The following is a 24,597-nucleotide window of genomic DNA, read 5'->3' on the forward strand; positions in this document are numbered from 1 at the left end:
AAGATTAGAGAGTGATATTAGTTAATAGTTCCATGGGCAGTGGGAAGTGGAGATAGACTATGATTACCTCAGTGAATTTACACTGCTTTTTTTTTTTTTTTTTTTTTTCTGACAAGCTCTTACCTAACCTTAGGGGATACCATCCCCCTGATTATGAGAAATTGAGAATGAATTAAATGCATAAAAAGGGTTGTCACAAAAGAAAAAGGAGAGAAATGAAATTAGTCTTGCTACTCCTGCTTCTAGCAAAGGGTGGGCTGATGGTGAAGTGTGTGAAGGAGGTGGAGAGAGTGGGGAGGGACTGGAATTCGGAGAGGAGGGAGGGGCTGAGGTCGTCAGGGAAGGAAGGGAGACAGAGTGCAGAAGACAGGGGTGAAAGCAGAACTGAACACTGTGGGAGCCAGAGTACATTTACTTACGGAGTGAGATTTGAGAGTCTCGGAAAGACCCGTCTACTCAAAATCTACTCTGCAGAGGGGACCAAGAATTCTGGGGGACACACATTTTTAATATAAGCACTGGTTCTCTGCCAATACCCTGAATATCGATATATGAATAAGGTCATTACTTTTCTTCCTGTAAACTAGACAAGGGCAGGGACCATGTCTCCTATTCATCTCGTGTTCCTGGACCTAGCACATAGTAGGTCCTTAATAAGTATTTATTGAATGAATAAACTAATGGACAGGTGAGACTGAGGACAGCTTGAGCATATTGGGAAGGAATGGGAAAAGATCTGAAGGCTCAAATCACCTATTTTCCCATTTTTTTCTTGGATCCTGCAGAGCCCTGGGCATCAGTCCCTGTCTGGAATGGCAACAAGGTGTCAGAGCCTGTGTCTCTGGGGCCAGCCTGCCTTCGTCTTGCAGTCAGTTGTTACAGTGGTTGCTGCATGGGTTCCTTCTGCAGGAACAGATGGGGAGAGCAGCAAGACGATAAGCTGGTGAGGGCCAGGCATCCTCCTCTCTGGGAAAGAGATCCAGAACTAAGGCTCTAGGTCTCTCCCATTGATGGGCTCAGCACAGCGGCTGTCCAATGTGGCAAGGAGGGATACTACTGGTCCCAACAAAGCCCTTGGCCGATGTGCCTTTCCACCCCCCTGAAAGAGTGTGCAGGGTGAAGCGCTCAGAAAATTGACCAACCAGCCAACCATTATATGGGCAGGGACCTTGGCAAGAAAACGTGCTAGGGGTGCTGGGGGCTGATGCGTGGAGTCTAAGGCTGAAGAGGAAGGGTGTGCAGGAACTTGGGCCCTCTGACAGGGTCTTCTGGGAACCATCATTCCTGGGAGCCCATGAACTGAACCCTGCCCTTGGCAAAAGTGTAAGGCCTCTGAGCCAGGAAAGAGGAGGGAAGGGCCACCTTCAGTTTCCCAAAGGGTGTTCCTCACACTGGCTCCCAGTAAGAGAGTAAGTAGCAATCTACATCCTCTCTTGGGGGTCCTGGCTCTGGGGTGGGTGGGGAAACCTGCCTCATTCCAGGTCCTGAGCGACGATGGGACAGGATGCCACACAAAACTCCTTGGAGGAAGCGCACCAGTGCATACAGATCTGGAAATGTACAAACCCCACGACAGGGCTGGCGACTGCGAATATCACGTTAGTAATGGGGAGAGCTAGCCATGTCCTTGTGGGTTAGAACAACTGGGGGGAGACCTTTGGGTGTGCCTCAGACGTGCACTGGGCTTCATTGTTCAATGTGTATCAGAAATGCCATTGTGGGCTGTCCACTGGTTCGTTCAGTCTTGGCATCTGTCCCTGAGAGAGAGGATTTAACAGACATCACTCTAAAGGTTCAACAACTTTGGCCTTGCGTCCAGCACTCCCAGCTCCAATTAACTCCTCTTAATTAGCCATGTGGAATTTTCATGTTTATCCAAATCCTCTTGAATTATGGTCTGCTGCTTCATCTTATAATTATAGTTTTATTAATCTGGAACTTTCTTCTTTTAAAGCTGGGAGCCGGGGGTGGTCCAATTCTACCACCTGGGATGGAACACCACATCTGTTTTCATGCCTCTCCTAATGTTCAGCAATGATCTCAACCCTCAAGTCTCCAGATCCCATGGTTTGAGAAGTGTTCTCAATCTTCCTTCTAGTCCCCAGGCCATGTTCTCGCCTCCCTGTTCTGCCAAACAGCATACAGGATATTTCCGAGGCTGGGGAGCAGGGTTTCACTGAGACAGGGTGTAGCAAAGCCCTGAAATCTGCTCTGGGGAGCGGAAGGCCCCTCATTCAAGCTCAGAGGGAGAGCCATGCCCTGCTGGGCAGGTCAAACCCAAGGAGAACTATGAGGATGGCGAAAGAGACTTGGCACTGCCACTGAGCTGGGGGTCTGGTTACCCGCCCCAGCACACAGTGCCAGGAAGAAAGAGAAGGCCTGCTGACGATGTGTTGGATGGACAATTCCACAGGTGGATCACTGAGAAAAGTGGGAAGAGCACAGGCCTCCCCCACAACTTCCTTTCCCTAGAAAACAATGCTATGCCAACATTATGGTAAAGAATGTAAATTCCTTGAGGGCCTGGACTGTATCTACTTTATTATCGTATTCGTAGCATCCTGCATAGTGCCTGGCACATAGTAGGTGCTTGGTGAGTATTTGTGGAATGAATTAATGAATGAATATGTACATTTTTTTAAAGTTAGCTACATGAAGAAGCATTACAAAAATATACACGTATTCTTAGGCTCAAATCTGTCAGTTGTATTACTAAATCTAGCAGTGGTTATTTAACACCTTTAGGTTGACCCAGGGCTTATGTGTCAACCCTGGTGTCTAACAGTGAACAAATTCCTGGTTTGGTCAGTTATGCTGTGTCCTACTCTGGACAGAGCTGCTGTTACTGCCCTGGGCCAGGCCTGTCTCTAATCTGGAATATTGCCTTACTGGGTTCCTCAAATTCAATCTTCCACCACATCTTGTTTTCCACGCTGCAGCTCCAGTGAACTCTCTAAAAAATAAATTTGAAGACTTTCCTCTTTTAGGTGAAATGCTTTCTTGCCTTCAAAACTCACAGCAATCTAGCCTCTGTTCATCCCTCCAGTCCCAGCTCTCACTGCCCCTGACTCACAATCCACCTGGTGTTCCTCCCAGACCTGGAAGGGTCCAAGGTTCTCTCTCCCCTCTGGGTCTAGCTCCACTAGTGCTGTGTCCTCGGCTCTTCCCACTGTGCCATTCAGGGCTCCAATGGGTCTTCATGGCCTCCAGGAAGCTTCCTCTGCCCCCTGGGTTGGTGTCCCTCGCCCCAAGCATCCACTGCATTCTGAAAGTCCTCCCAAGTGGTTGGGGTCACTCGTTATAAGACTTTTTTTCCTGCATAGAACTGGAGATGGCAGGAGGACAAGGGTGGCCATGCGTCTCTAGCTCCAAGAGACTCTATCTAGTATTTGACAGATAGTGTGTTCATTATGGACTTTTTTATTTTTATTTTTTTGCGGTACGCGAGACTCTCAGTGTTGCAGCCTCTCCCGTGGCAGAGCACAGGCTCTGGACGCGCAGGCTCAGTGGCCATGGCTCACGAGCCCAGCCGCTCCAAGGCATGTGGGATCTTCCCGGACCGGGGCACGAACCCGCGTCCCCTGCATCGGCAGGCAGCCTCTCAACCACCGCACCACCAGGGAAGCCCCATCATGGACTTTATTGTTGAATGAATGAATGATAAAAGGTGGTAACTGAAATTATGAGATTGCTAAGAAAGGAAGTGAAGGGAGGGGAAGGAGTACCTTGAGGGACAGTTGCACGCAGGGGATGGAAAGAGAAAGAAGCACCACAGAAAACACTCCCTGAGAGGCAAGAGCCAGCAAAGTTCCACATCACTGATGCCCAGGTAGGGCAGGTCAGGGCGGGGTCACCTGGCCAGGGATGGGCTTTTTGCACAGACAGTATGACATACCTTCCTCCCTCCCAGATGCGCCTGATTTGGGTCAGGAGATTGTCAGGGTATTTTATTTTCCAGTCCTTATGAGGAAGACTAGATCACTGTCCCCTTCCCATTTGGAATTCTTTGGGACACGATTTTCTTGGGGAAGACGAATGTCACCATGGCTGCCCCTGGATTCTCCTGGGCACATGAATTTGGAGAGGGGACCCTCTATTCCTGGACAGCCCCTGCCTTTGGGTCTCTCCCTCTTGGAGACAACACACATATGCCTTACATCCGGAACCTCTGGGCAGCCAATTTGAGCTTTGGTCTATTAGGGGATTAATTTTTAATGGGTTTTATAGCATGACGGATAAATCAGTTAGGGAGAGACAAGGTGCTGGCAATGCCTAACGAATATCTATTGGGCCATTTAAAAGGGAAACCTTGCCGAAAGGGGGGCAGCCACCCCCCAGCAGTCAGATCAGTTATACAAGTGACTGAGGGGCACCAGTGACTCCTAGCTACCGCCCCTTCCATCAGTGGCTGAAAAATTTCTCCAACCTGTTGACCACTGATGCCAGGAATATCACTACTTTTGGGGGAAGGGTCATGCCTTTTGTAAATATTCATATACTTTTGAGATAGGATAAGGAACCCATGGTCAATATATAATCTCTTAGGAAAATATAGTTATGTAGATATTTCCCTGAGCGTTTTCCTGGGGTTGGCTGTGGCTGGGAACCCAGAAGACAGCATCTCAAGCAGAGGTATAAACACTTTCGGAGGATAATTGGTATTACAGGGGGCAGGCAAAGCTTTAGGAAGGGTAGGGCACATTTTGCAATGTCAGTTTTAAAGAGCTGATGAAAAATCTTTTTCTTTGAAATATATTTTCATGGAGGAGAATGAAGAGTTGGCATGCCTAAAGAAATATCTTCTTGCTGTGTCCCTCCTTCCATTTCTGCTATAAGTGAGACTTCCTTCAGTGACGGAGACAGAACCAGCCTCAGGGCAAAAGCTCTGGGTTCAAGTCTTGATTCCAAGCCTAACTAATAGAGATACAGCAATAACGGGCAAATCACTCATTGTCCTATTAAAGAGTATACAATTAAGCGCTGAATTTTACCCTATAGACTGGAACACAAGGGGGTTCATTAACCTCTGAGGACCCTCCTAGCTCTAACATGCCATGACTATTAAGATAATTCATGGTTTTTAATATGACTTAGAGTTAAGACTTATTCTTGTATGTGCCATATTTCTGGATGACTATGTCCTTGGAAGTGATGTCGTCTTCACGCAAAACATGTCAGGAAGTTCTCTTCGGGGGATTACCTTTAGGGCTAGTGACCCACAAAGAAACATTCACTTTATTAAAAACAGTCATGCCTCACGGTGTGCTGGGAGGGGTGGGCGATGTGAGGGCCAGGGGGTCAGGAAAGGCCAGCTAGGGGCAGCCCTGGGCGCATCGTGGAGTTGTAAGAGGTGTTTATTTATTTATTTTTGCAGTATGTGAGCCTCTCACTGTTGTGGCCTCTCCTGCCGCGGAGCACAGGCTCCGGGCGCGAAGGCTCAGCGGCCATGGTTCACGGGCCCAGCCGCTCTGCGGCATGTGGGATCTTCCCGGACCGGGGCACGAACCCGTGTCCCCTGCTTTGGCAGGCGGACTCTCAACCACTGCGCCACCAGGGAAGCCCAGAGGTGTCTATTTTAATGCCTTCTTTCTCACCCGGGCCCTTTATCACATGGAATTTGCCTTCCCTAGTTAAGGATTGTTTTGGTATTGCTAAATGAATGATACTCTTCACCACCCAAGGTTTGGTCATGCAGTTGGAGAGAAAACATTCAGCCCCAGGCCTCCTGTGATGAGGATGCTGGCTTAGAGGTTTCAATGGAGTAGAGGACTGAAACCGTGGTTCCCACTAGATGGCAGTGGGGTTGGGGACACATTGGAATACCGTGGGAGGGGGAGGCATTTCCCTCCCCATTTCCGTGTCATTCCCTATTTCTAGAGAGGGCTTGGCTCATGCTGTGAAACCCAAAGGAGTGACTTTAATAGGGGAAATCAAAGACCATGCCATTCCAGGCGGGAGTCAGCAGGGAAGCCGGCTCTTATGTTTCAAATCACATGGTGGGTGTGGAGGGGCGGGCTTGCCAAGATATTACAGCTGTTAGTGACAGAACCAAGTATGTAAATCTAACACCTTAATCAGATTGTAAGGTCCACAAAGGCAGGCACCACATATTCTCCTGTGTCTCATAACATATGGCAGAGTTGTAGGCATATAGTAGGTGCTCAGGAAAATCCTAATGACCTATAGTAGTGATTCTCAAACTTGAGCGGGCATCGGAATCACCTTGGGAAAACACAGATTGCTGGGCCCCACCCCCAGTTTTCGGTTCAGCAGGTTTGGGGTGAGGCTCTGGGAATTCCCATTTCTAACAAGTTCCCAAGTGGTGCTGTGCTGCTGATTCAGAGACCACACTTGGAGAACCGCTGATGTGTATGTTTTATGAATTTACCCTTTTCTATATAATTTGAAACACTTCATTCCCAGGAAGCTTACTTTATTAGACAGTAAGTGGCTACGTGAGAAATCCCAGACTTAAAATATACTAGTTTAAAAGTATTTAAAGTGAACAATTACCTTCAGGGTGGTCTATGTAGAAAGATTAAATAAATTAAGTTGAGTCAATAGGAGTTTAAGCATCATTTGTTAAAACAGTACTATTAGTTTTTCTTTTCCTAGTGGAAATTCTCTTCTTGTCACATAATCCTAATTAATTATTGTATAAAGACCTGAAAACTTAAATGCACAAGGGAGTAATAATCTTATGTTTCATTAACCAGCAGCTTTGAAAACCAGAACCAAGTGTGTGGAAAGAGCACAAACACCATAAACTGAACAGAGCTCCCTCCCCGCCGGCCTGAGGTCTGCCCTGCGCTGCTGTTGCCACCGAATGTGTCAATGTGCGTGCACATTGGCACTCTTAAGTATATCGTCTCTGTTCAATATAATCTTATCGGAGTTAGCCAATTAATACGAATTTCAGGAGTATTTATCACTGATTTTGCAATATGCTTTGTAATTACTGAATCGATATAAAATTCTCAGCTCATTAGGAGATTAACTTTTAAAAAATCATTTATATTAATGTGTTTAATTAAAGGCACTGGAGTTCCTGTAAAAAAAAAATCACTTGTTTAATTACTTACATTAAAAATGAACAAATTCTGTGAACTAAAAGCTCACTATGTTCAATTTTCAAAGGGCACGTGCCCTGTACTTTGCCTCGGAGAGAACCTCCAAATTGGTTGCTTTGTGGAGCCCAAACCATGATCTAGAACAAAATGGGAATGCCCATCTGAATAACCTGATGAAGAAGAGGAAAGGAAAACAAAACCCAGACCAACCTTTAGGGCTGCTAAACACTGGCCCTGATTTACTAGTTTAATTTGACGGCTTTGTGTTTCATTTCTCACTGGTTGTTTTTGTGTGATGCCTTCTTCCTGGAACAGAACTTGCTGCATTTAGTCAACTGTGAGAAACCAGACAATGGACACTGAATACCCACAAGGTGGATTCGGTAATTATGCAGATTTTTGGTGGTGATAATAACATCTCACCACCACCTCGGGAGGGGGTTGGGCAAGTGTCTGCCCACTTTGTAAATGAAGAAACTGAGTCCTGGGGGACGAAACGATGAGCCCCAAGTCACCTTGCCTTGGGTGGCAGAGATGGATCTGGAACACAGGTGTGCCTGTTTTTGGGATGAAAACTGGGAAGTACGGTCCTCTGGGGGGTTGTAGCTGTCACTCCCAGAGCACACCCCGCTGGACACTCTTTAACTGAGATATTCATGGTGACCTTAGAGCCCAAAGCAGCCCCTCTTGACCCCTCTCACAGGGTCCACGCAGAGCCAGGCTGTTCTGGCTCTAGACGACAGCTGCTGCCTACAGTTTTCAGGGCTTGGAGCTCAATTCTGGGGAGTTTTGAAGGTGTTTCTTCTGCCACTAGGATTGCATCACCCTGGTCACCATCCCTGGGACTCATGGTAATAACAGTGATCCCATCCTTTTGTGCTGAACCTAAGTTTACATGATGCCTCTAAATGTACCGTCCTATTTAATTCTCACAACAACTCTATGAGATGGGCTAGTGCCATGGTCCATTTTACAGGTAAGGGCTAGGGAAGCTCATGAGAGTTAAGTGAATTTCCAGTGGTCAGTGAATGACTGAAAATGCACCCCCTGCCTCACTACACGGTGCAGTCTTCCCGGGAGAGAGAAGAGCCCTAAACTCTGAGTCCGGAGGCCAGGCTCTTGTATCCACTCTACTTTTCATTTCCTTGGATCTCAATCCCATCTCAGGGAGGTGGTGATGGATCTTCTGCTCTTCTCTCCTCCTGGTGCAATTTATTTCAAATACGCAGCAATTTTTGGTTGGATTCTGCATCGATGATAGCAGGGGTGCCTTGCTGCACGGCAGGTCCCATGGAGCAGACCGATTCTCTCGTGTGAAGGCGCTTACTCTGTGTTGAAAACAACATTCATCCAAGAATGCTGTCTTAGGATCCAAGCTTCTTGTCCTTTGAGTGGATATGAGTTTCTGGTTGGTGTACTTGCAAACACATCGTGTTCAAGAGTCAGAGTTTCAGCCTTTAAACTTCCCCATGCGCTGTGGCCACAGCCTGAACACTTAGCCCAGTCTTCCATGCCTGTCAGCTCCTCCTCTGCACTCACACCACCCCACCACCGGAAGGCTGGCAAGGCGGCTGAACTGGGGGAGATCTTAGAGCATGGATGATTCCATGCAACTACTCTCCACTGTTGAAGAAACCAGTAAAAATGCTTGCAGGGGTCCAGTTTTCAGTCACCTCCCTGTCAGGAGATGGTCTTATTTTGAGGGAGCATTGGCCTGTGGCTTCAGCCTGCAGAGCCCTCATGGCCAGAAACCCCCCAAATGCTGCCTAGTGTCTTTTGTCCTTTTGGAAGAAACCTGGGGTGGAAATGACAGTAATGACACTTGCAGATATCTGCATGGTACTTATAAAGTTCTTTCACATGCATGATCTCAGCTGGTCCTCCCAGAACCTGTGTAGGTTGGCTGGTCAATTCACAATGCTACCATTTTATAGGTGAGGAAACCAAAGCTTCCCCAGTCCCACATCTGAGTTAGGTGCCCCTCCTACATGCTCCCACCATCACCTGCCCATCTCTTATGTAGTGCTTAGCAACATGCTCCTGTAATTGCCCGTTGACTTGGCTGCTTCCCCCACTAGTGTGAGAGCTTCATGAGAACAGGGGCTTTGTGTCACTGGGTCATGGCTGCATCCCCAGTGGTTTGCACAGTGCCTGGTATAGAGTGGGCGCTCAGGAAATACTTATTGAATGAACTATGAATGGAAGGACAGCTGAGTGGACAGGAGGATGGGGCGATGGAGAAATAGTGAATGATGAGCATGTTCTCTCAACTGGGATTCCTGTCCATGGTTGCCCAGAAGCGCAGTGGCCTCCAGAGGTCAGCAAGGGCAAGTATGAGGGAGATGCTGATGAATATGTAGAAGACGTGGTGGTGGAGAGTGAGGGCTCTAGTGATGCCTGAGACAAAATGGAGATGATGGTGTTTGTACAGGGGCCTGGTTGCCTCTCCTCTTGCGGCTCTCCCTCCTCATTCCAATGGACTTGCCCATTGCCCCAGGTGATCCAAGTTCTTTGCTGGGACATATTTCTCAGGCTTTGGAATCCCACCAAAACATACTGTGTTGACTACCCTTCCAATAGTTGCCTCAACTTGGCGGAGCAGAGAAAGGTGCTGACAGAGTCATTCACCCAGAGGTGGAAATGACTAGCAAGGTTTGAGTATGTTACCCCTGTGGAATTGCAGTCACCTACACAGAAGCTGGGCCTGACTCAGGGTGCCCATCCACTGACTACTGGGCCCTGCTCCTCCTCTGGAAAGAAGGGCACTGTGGCTGCCATCCCAGGGACTCCTGGTAATAAATCAGAGTTCTCTGCCACCAGCTGCTTGGCATATTGTTCTTGTACCACGAGTGGAGTTGCCAAACTGTCAGTGTCTTGGTTGGGTGGCATGGGGGCTGGTGTAATTAACTCCCTTGATGCACCTCCCCTTGGAGTTCACCCAGAGAAACCAGGCTCCAAGATGGCCCAGGTGGCAGTCGGAATGGAGGGCTGTCGGCCTGACTGCCCTCACAGGGAGGATGGATAAATCAGGAGGGAAGCTGACAAAGTGGGGAGGGAGCAGCTGTTCCCCAGGATGAGGGAGAGAGATGCTGGGCTGCAGCCTCTGGTGGTGGGAACTCCCTCTGTCTCTGTATTGATGTCCTCACTCTCAATGGGCATCCTTGGAATTTGAGTAGTAATGGGTGTCTCTGGAACTTTGCACTCTTTCTCCCATGCTCCTCAACTCATTTTGCCTCACAGCAGCTTTAAAAATTATTTTTGAAAAGAAAATGTAACGAGGAAAAATTTTACAAATGACCTTTGATGGCATCATCACAAGAATCTCAGATTTGCATATTACTATAGAGCTCTGGTCCACATGCATATTTATTATTACTTTTTTGGTAGTTGATCATTAAGGTCCTCTCCTTATTTTGCACTCTCTTGTCATGATGTTTTAAAGAAGGGGAAACAAGTGCAGGGCTGTGAAGCTGCTGTCCTAACTCAGCCCCGGGCTGCTCTTACTGGGGGCACCTGAAGGCAAGGCCAGTGTTGGGGAGTTAGGAACAGAGACATGGACAGGAAGGCCTCTTGGAGACTGCTTGCCATATCCGGTTCTGTGATGTACATGGGAACATCCTGACAGCAGTGCTCAGAGCCTGGTTGGTATCTTCACTGGGCAAGAGGCCCATGGGTGTGTTGGGGTGACAGGCCATAGCTTTCACTTTCCAGATTGTTGGTGTCAGCAGGAGCCTAGAGAGACCTTCCCATTGTACAGATGAGGAAACTGAAGCTTGGGACAGGAAGTGACTTCCCTTCCATCTTCTAAGGAGGGTATTCCCTTAGGAATTGCTTGCATTGCAGGGGGCAGTTTAAGATCATAGAGAAAAATCTAGGGTTCACATTAAGGGATCAGGTGTGACATTTAAGTTAAATCACAGCATGAACATATATTTTTGACTTACAGAAACAGCAATTTCATATAGTTCAACTTGTTATTTGAGGAGGCAAGACATACGTGAAGAGACCTCCCAGAAGATAGGGAACAAAAACATTTAAAGAACAATTCAGAAGGCTTATTGAAAAGCTGCCATAAGGCATTTATTATTTTAAAAAAATTGCTTGGTTTAAGGGAAATAGCAGAGTCATGTTCAGATTTGCACTCCAAAGCCTGAAGAGTATTTATCATACATAGTACCACATGGTGTCTGATACATAGTAGGTACTCAGTGAATGTCTTTTGAATGTATAAATAGTCATATTGTTCATTTCTGGTTAGCTGTTGCCTCAGCATTTCGTTTGGCTGTCTGTAACAGAGCCTGACCACAGAGGCTTAAATAATTAGTGATTTTAGTTTTCTCAAATAGACAAGAATAGGCTATCCAGAGCTAATGTAGCTATTCAAGCAATTCATCAGGGACCAGACACCTGCTTTCTACTCTGTCATCCTTAGCATTGACCTTTGCTGCTTCCCCCTCAAAAGATCACATCCAGGTTCTAGGCTGGGACGTTTGCAAATGGCGAAAGTCACTATGAGCTAGCAAAGTCTTTCTCTTTTTATCAGGAAAACAATAGGTTTTCTAGATGCCCACACTAGATTTCTGCTCACAAGTCATTGGTCAGAAGTGCGTCACATGGTCACCCTTAGCTGCAAGGGAGTCTGAAGTGTAGCACTGAACCAAATTGTGTTCTCTTGGTCAGAGAGCAGCAGATGCATATTAGTAGATACTGTGTATCGTCTCCTTCAGTTGTATTAAAGTGAAAAATGGTGACTTAGATATAAACAAGTAGAGCTTCTAATTTGGAAATCTCTGAGTATAGAGTCTGGGTTCACTCATGCATTCATGTATTTATCTATCCTGCCAATATTCACAGAACGCCCACTATGTGGGGGGTGCTGGCTCTGAGCTAGGGATGCAAAGGGGAACAAAGCGGACTCGACATCTGTCCTCAAGGGGCTCAAACACGTGGATGCAGGAGAGTAAGATTCCCTGGGCAGGGAGGGAAGCCAGATCCACGTAGGCAGTGAGAGCAGTGTGTGCAAAAGCCTGGAGGAAGAGGAGAGTGTGAGGAAAGGAAAAGAAGACGTTTGGAACAGGAGCAGGCTAATCGAGGGGGAGTGGGCTTAACGTGGCCTGCGAAGGAGGGCAGCTGGATCTACACATCCATGTTGGCAAAACCAGACCTGGGGCTCACCCTGCGGGCATCAGTGGGGCTTGGGGCTCCAGAGTGGCAATCTGCACCCATGTGGGACATTTAAATCTTGCCTAAAATGCAACCACTTAAATGTGATGCCGCTGGGCACTCAGTTCTGAAACGCATTTCCTCTGCCGATTTAGATCTGGGAGGGACCTGTGAAATCTGGACCACAGGTCTTATTTTAGAGATGAGTAAACTGAGGCCCAGAGAGCCCAGATGACCTGTTTATGACCATTTTCCAGTTAATGTCAACATTTGGGCCAAACCTACAGTCTCCTGACCTTCTGGCCTTTTCCTCTTCAGGCACACTGTATGTTTACAAGCACTTAATTTCCCATTGTCTGATTTGGTCCTGATAAAGGTCCAATGACATGGGCCCAGTGGGATTATTTACCCCAAAGTTACTATCAGGAAGAGGGAGGTTGAGAAGAATGAAAAGCCAGAGCTGGGCACCAGCCTCCTGCTTCCCAGGCCCTGCCCCCATCTTCCCCTCCCCTCATCTCTCTTGGGTGGAGCAGGTCAGCATTCTAAGGGACGGTGTAGTTGGGGGAAGGGTGCTGTCCCCATCAGGTGAGATGTGGCCTGATTACCACCGCCTTGTGCCAATTCTCATGTAGGCAAGGACAAGTGGAAGGCTTTCACTCCATGATATGACAATGTGGCATTCTCACCCGAGGCTTAAGCCCTAGGAGACAAGGAGAGGCTGCTGGGCTCCAGAATCCTAATTGCTTCTGACACTCTTCATCATTTGTGATGATCTGGCCATGCTCGTCCACCCCACAACTGTAGGCAGCTCCCAGAGCGGGGAGGAACTGTTAGAGAGCTGACCCGGCGTGGAGCTGTGGGCGGTGAAGATCTCAGTGCAAACACACATCCGACCGATTGAGCTTTTGGAGAGAGAAATGGGTGTCCTGGTTGCTGCTGGATTCCTGAGGCTGGGCTGTGATGAGAGTGGTTCCTAATCAAGACAGATTCTCTTCAGGGTTCACCTCCGCTGTTCCACCTTGGGACCAGGAAGGACACTGCAAGTGGGTCATTTCCACAGGGCGGCCATGTGGCGGCGTGCCCCGTCGCCTGGCGAGTTTGGCCTGTGGGAGACTCGGGGGAGATGGGGCCCTCCCCGCCCCCAGCCGGCTCCCCTCCCCGCCCCCAGCCGGCTCCCCTCCTCTGGCCGTCATCTTCCAATATTCCCGTCGTGCTCCCTTGCTCCTAGGGTCCGCTGGTCTCCAGGGTCTGATGCTGTGTGCCGCGCGGGCACAATCCTTCCTGCGCTTCCAGCAGGGAGTCCTGTCCTCAGGTCTGCCACTCTTCCTTCCCAGCCACTAACACTCAGCGTGATGTTCTCAGAGCCACTAGCCTCTTTTGGAGAGGCAGTCATGTCCTACCTACACTGCTTTTTCAGAAATAGGACTCTGGGTATTTTTTTTTAATCGAATGAAAGAGTCTTTAAATTCTATAGTGCTTTACAATTTTCAGAGGTTTGACACACATGATTTCGTATAATCCCATAATAACCCTTTTAAAAAAAATCCACTACTCCTATATTGTGCCCCCTTCCCTCTCCCCACTGGTAACAACTAGTTTGTTCTCTATGTCTGTGAGTCTGCTTCTTTTTTGTTTTATTCACTAGTTTGTTGTATTTTTTAGATTCCACATATAAGTGAGATCATACAGCATTTGTCTTTCTCTGCTTACCTTATTTCACTTAGCATAATGCCCTCCAAGTCCATCTTTGTTGTTGCAAATGGCAAAATTTCATTCTTTTTTATGGTTGAGTAGTATTCCATTGTATATATACCACATCTTCCTTATCCATTCATGGACACTTACGTTGCTTCCATACTTTGGTAATTGTAAATAATGCTGCTATGAACACTGGGGTGCATGTATCTTTTCGAATTAGTGTTTCTGTTTCTTCCGGTTATATGCCCAGGAATGGAATATTAAACTATTAAACTATTAAAACTAAAAGTAGAACTACCATATGTGGAAAATTTTAAGTCTAACTGCTTTTTGTTAGATGAAAATCTAAAATAGTTAACATGAATGAATTCCAAATCTGTGAGGGACTTCCATAACACCAAGAAAGGTCTCACAATTTCAGGACACCATTTGCTTTTGAGCTGACAATTGTATTAATGTAAAGTATAATTGTTTTAATGGGGGAAAAAACCCAGAGACTACTCAAAGGTATGAATATCAAATGGAGACATTTAGGACACTTGGATTCAGGATGGCAGGAGAGATGTGGGGTCTTTGGCAGCCCCTGAAATGGTACTGACAGAGTGATATGGACGAACGTGGATGTGAATTCCTCCCTCGAGGTTCCAGCTGGGTTATGGTTATGGACAGAGGACAAGAATCTCCACTCTTCCTTCCCGCCCCTCCTCCCCTGGCCGGGCTTGAGCCACGTTCTGACACTAGGAAAGGATGAGACCAGAAACTTCAAGAAGGGCTGTTTCCAAAGCAGAGAAATAATGTTTCCAAAGCAGAGAAATAAAGAAATAATTAGCCTCCTATTGCAGAGTTGGGCCAGGGAGATATTTCCTGCCCTTGAAGGTCATAGGATATTGATATAATAAGTGGAGTGACGGTCGGTGACAAAAATGTAAACAAGCTCCCTGCTAAAGGGGCAGTGTGATAATAATACGTTTCTTACATTTACTTAAATGCTTTAGGCAGGCACGGGGCTGAACACTGTCAGAGAATTCTCTTAGTGAATCCTTGTAACTCCACCAAGTAGGCACTACGCCTTATATACTTCTGGGTTTTTTTTTGTTGTTGTTTGTTTGTTTTTTGTTTGTTTTTTTAACATCTTTATTGGAGTATAATTGCTTTACAATGGTGTGTTAGTTTCTGCTTTATAACAAAGTGAATCAGTTATACATATACATATGTTCCCATATCTCTTCCCTCTTGCATCTCCCTCCCTCCCCCCCTCCCTCCCTCCCCCCACTCCCTATCCCACCCCTCCAGGTGGTCACAGAGCACCGAACTGATCTCCCTGTGCTATGCGGCTGCTTCCCACTAGCTATCTACCTTACATTTGGTAGTGTATATATGTCCATACCACTCTCTCGCTTTGTCACAGCTCACCCTTCCCCCTCCCCATATCCTCAAGTCCGTTCTCCAGTAGGTCTGTGTCTTTATTCCTGTCTTACCCCTAGGTTCTTCATGACATTTTTTTTTCTTAAATTCCATATATATGTGTTAGCATAAGGTATTTGCCTTTCTCTTTCTGACTTACTTCACTCTGTGTGACAGACTCTAGGTCTATCCACCTCATTACAAATAGCTCAATTTCGTTCCTTTTTATGGCTGAGTAATATTCCATTGTATATATGTGCCACATCTTCTTTATCCATTCATCCGATGATGGACACTTAGGTTGTTTCCATCTCTGGGCTATTGTAAATAGAGCTGCAATGAACATTTTGGTACATGACTCTTTTTGAATCATGGTTTTCTCAGGGTATATGCCCAGTAGTGGGATTGCTGGGTCATATGGTAGTTCTATTTGTAGTTTTTAAAGGGACCTCCATACTGTTCTCTATAGTGGCTGTACCAATTCACATTCCCACCAGTGTACTTCTGTTTTGACGAAGAGAAAAACAAGGTGCGAAGAGGTGAAATAACCTGCCCTTGTTCACACAGTCAGTAGAGGCTAGAGAGACGGTATCAACTCTATTCCTCTGATTCTGCTGCACTGTGCTGAACAGGAGACAGAGGTGGGGTCTGGTGTGGGCTCCTCCACCTGTTCTGTGAATTTGGGAGCCCCCTTCACCTCCCAAGACCTCAGATTCCTCATCTGCGCAGAGCTGGGGTTAGAGTAATCTCTCCCACCACACAGCGGGGCAGGGTGGCATCCTCCTCAGCTGCCTGGGAGAATGACTCTCCATCCCGCAGCCACGTGAAGCCCCATTTCTCCTAGATCTGCTGTGTGGTGTGGCCTATGGGCTCCTGAGGTCCAACATGCATTGGAGGACGCCTGGAAGGTGGCATTACTCGTCCAGCTCTGTAAATACATATTTCGGGAGCTTTAATAACACGTGTTATTGACTAGGTAGGCCTGTGGAGCTCTTTGTGTGTAAATCCCTATTTAGTACACTACTGATCTGCATCGTTCTGCCAAAACCATATTAATTTGAATGTGAAGATTAAAAACATTCTGCAAAAGTTGGTGCAGAGTATAAAGGCATGGCGTTCAGTTTCTCACAACCTGATGTGCTTCGTTTTCCTTTGGATGTCTCCTTTCAGCTTACTTAGTTTCTTTTCCAACTGCTGTCTCCCTCCCCCTCCCCCAGAGTGGCATTTGTAGTGGAGGCTGTGCTGAGCCCCCAGAGCTCAGGCCTGAAGCATCTCCTCCCCAGCAGCTAAGGGTACTGCCCACTGATGGTTCTCAGTTGAGTCCCACTCCAGAATTTTCCCTCAGCTGAAGAAGACCTTGCCCACCTTGTCCAACGTCACGTTCACTCCCGGGGACAGCCAATGGCTGATGGGTCACGTGGGGATAGGAAGGGCTCTCCCAGCTGCAGCGTTCCCTGTGCGCTGGGCTGAGGCCTGTGTGAAGAGTGCTGTGTGGCCCAGCTCCTAGCTCTGCTCACTCAGGACCTTCCCTTCACTCTCCCACAGGGCTTGGCCCTGCCTGCAATTCTCTACCTCTGGGTCTGTTTGCTGTGGAGCCTGGCCTGAGACGCCACTCAAACCTGGAGACCATCCTTGTCTCCCTTCTCTTCCTCTTCTGCTGTTTTGAAAAGAAACTTATGAAACTACAATTCACATATCATATAATCCAGCCACCCAAAGTATACAATTCCATGTTTCTTGGTATATGAACACCATCAACATGATCGATTTTAGAATATTTTCATCACTCCGAAAAGAGACCCAAATCCCTCCATCTCATTCAGCCCTAGACAACCACTAATGTACTCTCTGTATCTAGAAATTTACCTTGTTTGGACATTTCATGTAACTGGAAACGTATACGATGTGGTCTTTTGCGGCTGGTTTTTCATTTCGCGTAATGTTTTCAAGGTTCATCCGTGGGGTAACAGGATGGTTCCTTTTCCTGGCAGAATAACATTCCGTTGTGTGTAAATAACACTCCATTTATTTATTCACTTATCAGATGATGAACATTGGCTTGTTTCCTTTTGGGGGCTAATGTGAATAATGTACTTCTGCTATGTTTTACTTCCTGAACTTTTCTTGAGTCCTGCGTCTCCTCTTTACCCTTGTCTGACACTCACAAAACCCTCTTTCAGGCCCCCAGTTCTTCAGTCTTGTTTCTCTCTGTTCATCTCCCAAATCTGGGCTTATTATTCTTTTGCTTAATATCCTCAAGATAAAGTACCAATTCCTTACCATGTAGTAATACTGCTCCACAAGAAAACGCTCTTCTCGGTCACCACAGACTTCCCTGTCACCCCCCATCCAAACTTTTCTGGGTCCTCTGCCTCCTTGGTGGCTCGTTGGCCTTCAGCTACACAGAATACCCTCTCCTAGAACAGTTGTGTTTTTCTCTTGCCTCCTTGGCCGTTCCTTCTCTGCCTCCTTTGAAGGCTCGTCCTTCTCTACCTGACTGGGGTCTTCAGAGCCTTGACCTCCTTCTCCCTCTTTACCTTTGTCTCCTACAAAGCCATCCAGATTTGCCTCTCCGGTCCTGACCTGTCCTCTGAGCCAGAACCACTGAGGCAGCAGTCTGCTCGAGATCACACCTCGGTATCTCAAGGAGACTTCTAGTTCCATGTGGCCCAACTGTGCTCCCATGCAGGCCTGCCAGCCGGGGAGATGTCTGCTCAGAGGATTATGCTTCAAACCTAAGTGACAGAAAAGCTCGCTCATGAGAGTCACCTTCTTGCTTAAAAATGTGATGCCTGAGATCTACCCTCTGGGATTCTGATTTTCAGGTCTGTCTAGGGGATCAGGAATCTGCATTTTAACAAGTTCTCCAAGTGATTCTGATGCAAGTGTGTGGCCCACAGTTTGATCAGTGTCTTGTTAGGGGAAGTCAATCCCTAGACCATGAAGGAAAGTAAGAATTGAGATGAATAGGGGGAGGGAAGGAACCGGCTTGTGACTCACAAGCCTTCTGAGGCTTTGGGGAGTCACGTGGCCCCAGGCCTCACAGAAGTCATCTGTTTAAACCTTGGTCAGTCTTTTTACCTTCCCCTTCTCCTGCTGGAGAGGAGGCACCTATAGAACACCTGTGACAGGTGATCTTTTAGCCTCCACTGGAAGCCTGCCATGACAGGATGTCATGGCCTCATAGGTAAGTCCACCCCTTTTTATAGGTGAGCCGCTCAGATTTTTGTGGAAATATTGTTATATTTTACCTTCAGCTTCCACTGGGCCTAGTTCTGCCATTTGGTGCCTGGTACAACCTACTGAACTCATCAGTGAGGCATGGGCTGGTAGGGAAGGGAAGAAGTTATAGGGCTGGATGGGCCCTGGTAGGTAAGACTGATGCTGTCCTAGGGAAATCTACTCTCAGCAGCCTGAAAATCAAGATTGTCCATGATTAGGCTGGTCTTGAAAGGAATGGTTCCAGTCTGGGTTCAAGGTGTGGCACAGTAGCAGGAAACTCTAGGTGATCACAACATTTAGAGGCAGGTGGCATCAGAATTTAGGGGGTTTTGTCCAGATTGGAGTAGACTCCAGCAGTGATGGTGGTAATTATAATAACGACATCTAACATTTACTGAGCGCCTCGCAGAGCACCCTGCCCTGCTGGCTTCTCTTTGAGAAGTGTCAGCTTCACCTGGGGGCTTGTTAGAAGTGCAGTATCTCAGGCCCCAGCCCAGATCTGCTGTATCAGAATCTGCATTTTAATAAGACTCCCGAGTGATGCACATCACAGTTGGAGAAGAACTGTTCTAGGAGACTTCAGGCTGTAGTAGTCAGGGTTCTCTTGAGAAGCAGAGCCAATAGGATATATAGATATACAGAAAGGGATTTATTATGAAGGATTAGTGCATGCGATAATGGAGGCTGAAAAGTATTATGTAAACTGCCATCTGCAAGCTGGAAGCCCAGGGAAGCTGGTGATGCGGCTCCAGTCCAAACCGGAAGGCCCGAGAGTCAGGGGAGCCAGCGGTGTCAGTCCCGTATTGAGTCCTAGTAGCACTGATGTCTGAGGGCCAGAGAACAGGGATGTTCCAGCTCAAGCAGGGAGAACAATTCACCCTTCCTCTGTCTTTTTGTTCTACTCAAGTCCTCAGGGGATTGGATGATACACAACCACATTGGTGAGGGTGTATCTTCTTCACTCCGTCCACCAATTTAAATGCTAATCTCTTCCAGAAACACGCTCACAAACACCCAAAAGTAATGTTTACCAGCTACTGGACATCCCTTAGCCCAGTCAAGTTGACACATACAACTGACCATCCCATGGGTTTAGCCAGTGAGACCAATTCCAGACACCCCCATCTGGGGCAGATGAGCCAGCTTGGGTCTGTCTTGGTCAGGGGTAGTTCAGGAGCTGAAGGTTCAGGGGAGGCAGGGCTAGTTCCCTGGCAGCCTTTCAAGTGTCTGAAAGCAGCTGTCATCCCACCCCACAGCCGCCTCTCTCCAGGTGTCATTTCCAGGTCAATTTCTTCATCAATTCTACTATGGTTTTCAGTAATGTCACCATTCTGGTCACTCTCCTCTGGGGAGCATATCAGTGTCTCTCTTGAAATGTCGAGTGGTGTATTCAATGGACCCCAAGTTTAAAATTAATTGCATTGGTGGTCTTATTATCTTTATGTCAATTAAAACCAAAAGCTTTTCTTCCCTTTCCATGAAATGGTCATTTAACCAGGTCTCTTACCCTTAAATTGCATAGTAAACAAATATTTTTGTTATATCTGTTTATTTCCATTTTGTCAGTTTCGGCTTTGTCCATGTATTTTTGGTATCCCAAGTATATCATTTAATGTACCCATTCCTCTGATCAACAGCAGAGTCTAAAAGGATAGGGTCAAGGAAAGAATCCTGTGACCTAACCTTCCTGATACATACCTGGTAAACACCCTGCCCAGGTCATTTGTTCCCCGAGCCAAGGGTTCAGCCAACATAGGGCCACTCAGGCCACACTTGTCCAGGTTTACAAGTGCATTTCACTAGAGGCTTGTCAGGCACTATGCCCTGTCATAGGAGCAAATGAGACCAAGATCTCTTCCAGGTTCTGGATGAGACTAAAAGGATTGATAAGCCATAACTCTAATCCGAGTAGGCCAGCCCTGTACAAAGTCACTGAGCTCAGTGTACTGGTGTGTACCAGGGAAGTGGGGAGAAAGGCTGACTGCTGAACTGTCTGTGGGGGGTTGGGAGTCAAGAAAGATCTCAGAGTTAGTGGCACATATGGTGGTTTGCCCGTAACCTTTGTCTAGCTCCCTTTGACCTTGAAGGACTTTCATATTACCCTCTGGTTGGCTTTGAGTAAAACCTAGTGTGTAGTGCTATCTACACATTAGGTAAATATCTGGGACCCAAAGTGGGACCAGCTTTAGACAAAGGGACATCGGGTAACAGCCACACCATCACCCTTTGCATCAGGTTGGCCTCGGGGGAATGCCTCCCCATAACAAGAGAAAATTAACAAGGCAGGGAGCTCCCAGCCAGCCCTGAGGGTAATTCAGGTTTTCCTGGTAGTGAGCATTACATACGCCCCCACAGGCTATAAACCACCCTAACTCGCATAATGACTTCAGCACCTCCACCTGAACGGGCTCATTGCAATAAGGAAACAGCTCTTGCAGATGCCTGTAGCTTTAACTATGGGAACACTTGCTTTATAGCACCACCAGAATGATCTACCTCCTGCTCTCGTCAATGGCAATTTCAGGAGTGATTTGGCTTATGTCTTTAGTGCATGTGTGTCTACACAGCACCTGGAAAACCTTTGGCACTGGGAACATGTGAAGGGGGATGTGTCACAGCTGCAGAGCTGGAAGTAGGTGGAGTTGAGCCCTGAAATTAGATGTTGTGAAGAGATAACTCTCAGAAGTTCACGCTAATCAGAGGGACAAGACTAACCCCCATTCTACATTCATTCATTCATTCATTCACAAACCCTTCCCAAGCCCTCCTACTTACCAAGCACAATATTGTGTATTAGGGATACAAAGAGAGGAGACATAGGTCAGCTTGGTGCTTTGTGAACAGCTAGAGGGGTGGGATAGGGAGGGTGGGAGGGAGATGTAAAAGGGAGTGGATATGGGGATATATGTATACGTATAGCTGATTCACTTTGTTATACAGCAGAAACTAACACACCGTTGTAAAGCAATTATACTCCAATAAAGATGTAAAAAAAAAAAAAAGACCTTAAAAGTGAGAGAAGGTCGATACAGCAGTATGCCGGAGCCAGCACGTGCTGGATAGTGAGAGACAGCTGTTAAATATTCAGGAATATTTGCATATTTGCCCCACCCAAATCAGTCAATGCTATAGATCAGGGCTTTTAAAAAATTTAAACCTTTGGAGAGCTAGTTTATCCTCACACAACTGTGAAATGGACATAATTGACCCAGTGTGATGACATAAACAGAAAGAAACCATCCAGGATGCCCATGTGTTTCATGAGTTCCACACCTAGACCACCTATTTTATTTTATTTTATTTTATTATTATTATTTTTTTGCGGTATGCGAGCCTCTCACTGTTTTGGCCTCTCCCGTTGCGGAGCACAGGCTCCGGACGCGCAGGCTCAGTGGCCATGGCTCACGGGCCCAGCCGCTCCGCAGCATGTGGGATCTTCCCGGACCGGGGCACGAACCCGTGTCCCCTGCATCGGCAGGCGGACTCTCAACCACTGCACCACCAGGGAAGCCCTAGACCACCTATTTTAAATCCCAGCTCTACCAAGGGGCTGCATGACCACGGGAAAATTATTCAACCTCTCTGAGACTCCATTTCCTTATTTTTAAAATAGAGATAATAAAGTATCCACCTCACAGGGTTGTAGTGAGGATTAAATGAAGCAGAGTGTTATGTGGCCTGTGTGAGGGTGACGAGATCAGTCTGTCTGGAATTAAAGTCCACAGAGAAGAGAATAAGCATGAAACTAGACAAATCGGTGGGGTCAGACGGCTGGACTTGAACCTAGCTGAAAGGTGGACAGGGTTTGGGCAGGGGTGATGTGACCTTGGGGGAGCTTTGTTAGACTTGGGTAGAGAGCAGATGTTCTACGTTCTTATAGGTTCAGAGGGAATGACATGCCCAGTCTGAGCCCCCAACACCAAGCAACCCCTAGTTATCCCACCAGCTGCTGTCCACACCACCTTCTTGGCCCTCATCAACTCCAGGCTTTCACGACTGCTGTCACTTCGCATGGCTGGCTTCTGTCTCAGAAGTGGCCTAGAAGCTCCTTGAAGGTTGGGACTTCTACGTTCTCTTCAGTATCTGGCACATGAGAAGTAGGAAGCATCACAGACCCCTGCCTCATGGAGCCCAGTCACTGGTAATTGTCCAGGGCCAGTTGCCTCCTTGCCACGGGCTCTTTTTAGGCCAAGGTCACAGTTTTTCCATGGAAACTTATCCCGAAGGTTTTACGTGAGTCCAGTTTCCCTCTGAGGCTGCTGTCAAATGAGCACACTTGGGTCTGCCCAGCCCTCACCAGGCTGAGGCCTAGTCTATCATTGGAGGTCAGACATGTTGCTACATGAACAAAATCTGTGTTCTACTAGCCAGAAGAAAAAGGGAATGGCGAGGATGGGCAGCAGACAGTGTCTACCATCCCACTTCCTGCCACCCTATCCCGTCTCATCTCTCGGCTCAGCGGCTGGAGCCGTGTTTAGCTTGGTGGGTGTGGTTCATTCTCATAAAGACCTAGATGGGAATACCCGGTAGTCAACCCCCTCTCCCCCTCTGAGCCTGCAAAGAGGTGGAACAGCTGGTGGAAGTGCTTCTGAACATGAGGTGGGGATAGAGACTGGGGAGGGGGTGACCATGACCCCTGTATGTAAGCAGCTCTTTGCAGGAATCTGCCCTCAGCATGAAGCCCCTTTTCTTATCACTTTAGCAAAGCTATGTTGTAACTAGCTTTTAAACCCGGCACCCCCGTGCTCTACTCATCTCTGGCCCAAGCACACCTTTCAAATCTTTTAATTACACATACCTTGCCTAAATTGTCTGTTCTTTCTGTAGATCAAAGAAGTAGAAATGAAAAATAAGTAATTAACCAATGACCAGATCTCTTCCTTAGCTTCCCCTTCAGTAATCTCCCAAACAAATTGGGCGACTAAACTTTGTGAATAAGAAAACAGCTAGGGGCTTCCCTGGTGGTGCAGTGGTTGAGGGTCCGCCTGCCGATGCAGGGGATGCAGGTTTGTGCCCCGGTCCGGGAAGATCCCACATGCCGCGGAGCGGCTGGGTCCGTGAGCCATGGCCGCTGAGCCTGTGCGTCCGGAGCCTGTGCTCCGCAACGGGAGAGGCCACAACAGTGAGAGGCCCGCGTACCGCGAAAAAGAAAAAAAAAAAAAAAAGGAAAACAGAGGAAGATCAGGAAAAGTCGACAGGCCTGCACAGAGTGGGGGACGGTGATGACTCTGACCCCCTATCTCAATGATTAACTGAGATTATTGCCCACCTTTCCTTTAAAACCGTCATGGCCGAGCAGAATCTTCAGAGGTGGTTTTTGGGGGACGCTGAGTCCACCATCTCCCCAGATTGCCAGCATTCTGATTAAAGGCACGTTTCTACCATTTGTGAGTATGTAATTGATTTTGTAAGTGGCGAGGAGAGGGACCCGATTCATTCGGTCACATGTAGGGTCAGGGGCTTGGCAAGGAGGAAAGTGTCTGTCTCGCAGCCCAGGGCTGTGTTCTAAACCTGGTTGCCCCCAGGTAGGTGTTCTCCTGTGCACAGGAAAGAACTGAGTAACTATGCCATTAAGTCAATTTAATTCATGACTCTCATCTATCTTGCTTCATCCTTGCAACAACCATTTTTGAAGCAGGGCAGCTAGTCTCTTTTATAACAGTTCAAGTCACTAAGGACCAAGCCAGTTAAGTGACTTGCCTAAGACTACACAGGCTCTCCTGAATCCCGGCCCTCCAGTGCATCTCTCAACACACCTCTAATTATTGGAAGAGTAACCCATAGAATATGTCCTCCAGGTGGTGGGGAAATAGCAAAATTGTCCTTGATTGAAACACTCCCACTCAGCATGTAAGATTCAGTTCAAGTGTCTTTTCCTCCAGGAAGCCTTCCTTGACTACTTCTCCCCTCAGTGTAATTATTAGCCTCTCCGAAACTGTCTTATTCACATTGCAAATATAGGTCTAACCTCTTTGTGATGTGCTTTATTTGTTTACACTTCTGTCTTTTCCCTTAATCCTTGAGGGCAAGGATTTCCATT

The sequence above is a fragment of the Globicephala melas genome, chromosome 13 (genome assembly GCF_963455315.2).
Source record: "Globicephala melas chromosome 13, mGloMel1.2, whole genome shotgun sequence".
Classification (NCBI taxonomy): Eukaryota; Metazoa; Chordata; class Mammalia; order Artiodactyla; family Delphinidae; genus Globicephala; species Globicephala melas.